The 2,219-nt window shown below is 32.7% G+C and overlaps 1 long non-coding RNA gene across 1 annotated transcript; it reads right to left on the bottom strand.

Moving 5' to 3' along the window:
• Window positions 1-914: 914 nt before the first annotated feature.
• On the bottom strand, window positions 915-1,841 carry LOC149209607 (uncharacterized). The gene is made up of 2 exons (XR_016252240.1): window positions 1,391-1,841; window positions 915-1,259 (listed from the first exon to the last, which is right to left on the bottom strand). It is a non-coding gene; the product is annotated as an uncharacterized LOC149209607 (long non-coding RNA).
• Window positions 1,842-2,219: the final 378 nt, after the last annotated feature.

Raw genomic sequence — 2,219 nt, 5'->3', positions numbered from 1 at the left:
CCTAACCGTCAGATCCATACTCTACGATCGCACGGGGAGAAACTATACAAATGTCAAAGGGACGAGAAGCTTCCCCTCGTTCAGTTCCATGGAAATCAAGAATCGGTTCAATAACTGATTCGTAAGTTTTGTAACTTAGAATTACTTTTACTCAGGGTTAGTTACAATAGGGATATTACAATATTCTTAGTAATATGAACAAATCAAATATTGAGATTTATTTAGAAAGTAGTTATGCTTTTTTTCCTTTTTTAATTAATTGATTAATTAAAGAAAATGTCATCTGAAATGAATTATATTTTTCTGAGCATATGATATGCATGAGTCATGATATTGATCCAAGAAATTGTAACAAAAAATATTTATAAATAAAATGAACTAAGAGTGGATCTCCACGATTAATTTTTTTAAATGTATATACGATTAACTTATATATTAATTCTTTTTTTTTAATTAACAATAATTTAAATTAAATTTATAACTTACTTATTTTTTATTATTTTTTAAATTTTAATAATTTGAATTATTATATATATATCTTTTAATATTTATTATAAATTTAAACTTTTACCAGCCAGTTAATTTATATAACTATATATATTTTTTTAAATTATAGTTTTAAAAAAAATTAATATTTAATCAACTTGTTTAAAAACAAATCAACAAAATATTGCAATTTATATAAATTTTACAACATAAAATTACAAAGTTTTCAATTTAATTAAATTTCAACACTACAAATATAAACAACTAAACACCTCCTAACACTACTGTTTCCACAAATACCCACCAATCTCTTTTATGGTATAACCACAGTAGATTCCATAAGTACACACATACACCTGGTGTCATATAACCATTAGATCAGCTACAAAATATTGAAAACGAAACCAATTATACATGCAAAGTCAACATTGCATTAACCATCCAGAAAATGGCATTTTATTACCACCAAAGGGAAATAAATTCTTATACAACAATAATGGTAGATCTGAAGTCAAGTTTGCCCACTTAAATACAGTTTCAATAAATAAAGCTACTGTATATTAATGTCCGGTTAATATTTTGGTGGACAGACTCCATTGTTAGCACATCAGAAACAACAGTTTGATTATTGTAAGATGAAGTTATCAGGACATTTGAAACCATGTATTGTAAAACAAGTAGGTATCTTTTCAGCCCTTTATTCTTTTTGTCATGGAGGGGGAGGAGGAGGAGGACCGTCTCCCGGACAGAAGCAGCAACACAGGATTGACAGGCTGCATAAAAACGCCATTTTTATCAGCAATATATCAACTTAATACACCAAATTCAAACGTCAAAAACTAAGGCAATATGATTAAAATTAAGGTCTTAACATAGGAGATTGCTGGATATATTTCAGATTTACCATGCATCGAAAGGCCCACAGCCACCGCCGCCAGGACCAGGAGGAGGAAAATCAGGACCGCCGCCACCGCCAGGACCAGGAGGAGGAAAATCAGGACCGCCACCGCCGCCAGGACCAGGAGGAGGAAAATCAGGACCGCCGCCGCCAGGACCAGGAGGAGGAAAATCAGGACCGCCGCCACCGCCAGGACCAGGATAAGGATCACCACCAGGAGGGGGAGGATCTCCAGGATCCATCTTCAAATTTTATCACAATTCTAATAATTTTTGCTTTCCTGACACTATTCAGTTGTACGTTCTCTCAGTTCTGTATGCATAATTATAGATAGCATTACTTATATAGAATTCTGAGAGTGCCCATGATAACCATTGTTTTAACAGAATCTGCCATTCTTTTTACAGAGCCTGGGCCTAACTTACAGTTAGATGCCCGTAACACGACAACTAGTTGCAGTCTTACACGATAAGTAACAAAGGGGTGGTGTGTACACTTCTTACACAATAATAGAATTTCGGTCTATGTGCAAATCAAAACCTACCATTCCACAGAATAGTCGAAGCGGTTCATTTTTTTTGGAAAATTAGAGAAAATCTAGTGGAAATTTTAGAAAATTCAAATTAACTACTATCAATTTTCAAACCTCATAATTTGATTCCAAAGAATCTAGAAAATATGGATGACATAGAGCTTTCTTGTCGTGCATATATAGACTTATGTTATTTATTTATTTATGTAATTTAAAATATTGCAGTGCAGTTAGGTACTTGTCCATTCTCTGTAATTCTATTGTCCATTCACAAATTTAACACTCCTGTGAATTACAGAGAAT

Source organism: Pinus tabuliformis, chromosome 1_2 (genome assembly GCF_031772625.1).
Source record: "Pinus tabuliformis cultivar Carrire ecotype Pingquan chromosome 1_2, CPIR1, whole genome shotgun sequence".
NCBI lineage: Eukaryota > Viridiplantae > Streptophyta > Pinopsida > Pinales > Pinaceae > Pinus > Pinus tabuliformis.
Note: the sequence above shows the minus strand (reverse complement) of the source record. Positions and strands in the feature narration are given on the sequence as shown.